The following is a 1,097-nucleotide window of genomic DNA, read 5'->3' on the forward strand; positions in this document are numbered from 1 at the left end:
CAACTTAATGATTGCATTAAATCGACCTGCTGCCACTCTGAACTCCAGCTAGTACAGTGGCCTCACAAAGGATCTGACACATAGACGGGTTTCTGACCTGTGGAGATGTGTGAACGACTCCCAGATCCAGGAACAAAGGCAGTTGCTGCAGAGCGAGATGTGAACTCCTCTCCCAGGATGAGCACTCAGGGTGTTAACCCAAAAGGCAGGCTTCAAAGGTGAAGGGCCCTTGAAAGACTGCTGCTTCTGACAACATCCCTGAGAAGGATGCCTTTTGTTCCTGCAGACAATTAGGAGACAGAGCCAAGGGAAGGAAACGTTTCCCCAAACCAGTTTTCCCGAGGACGTGTAACCCACTGGTAGCCATACCTCTAGGGTGGGTTACCCTGCTCCAGATGACAGAAGAAGGATTGTGCTGTCTTGAAGGGGGCAGGAATGTGGCACTATGGGATAGCCAAATGCCACACATTACAGGAACATCATCACTAGAGAGGAGTGGGCCAAGTAACTAACAGGGCTACGTGGTCCCCTCAGGACAATTTCCTGGGACAACTAGGGCACTCCTGGCACCCTGCCCCTTAGTTCACACTGGAGAAGAGAAGAGGACACAGGATTGCCCTGCTGCCTTTTACCTGCATAAAGAGAGGCTGCACCATCGTGAAGACTGCACCTGCTGCACTTTTGGGCTAGCGAGACTGGGACTGTGTCTGTTGCCCCTGAAATGGTGAAAAGTTGATTTCCAGCCTTCACCAACAGCAGTAACTTCGAGAATTAGTCTCCTGAGCTCCTGGAACTAGCTTCAGGACAACAAGAGCTGAAAGAGCCAACACAGGCAAGTTGGTACCCCACTGCTGATTTTTTTTCCACTACCAGCCATCCGGCATGATCAAGAAACAATCTGAAATAGCCAAAACGTGCACCCGAGTCTGCTGACCCGAGTGTGCTATCAGAGTCCGCTTTCATCGCACCCAAGGGACACCAGCCCCCACCAAACATTCTGCATCCAACTGCAGTGCTATGAGACCAGTAGTGCAACATTGGCTGGCTGACTACTGCAAAGCAGAAGACTTCCAAGGACCCCAATCTACGTGGACAAA

The sequence above is a fragment of the Lissotriton vulgaris genome, chromosome 1_1, assembly GCF_964263255.1.
Source record: "Lissotriton vulgaris chromosome 1_1, aLisVul1.2, whole genome shotgun sequence".
In the NCBI taxonomy this organism is placed as follows: domain Eukaryota; kingdom Metazoa; phylum Chordata; class Amphibia; order Caudata; family Salamandridae; genus Lissotriton; species Lissotriton vulgaris.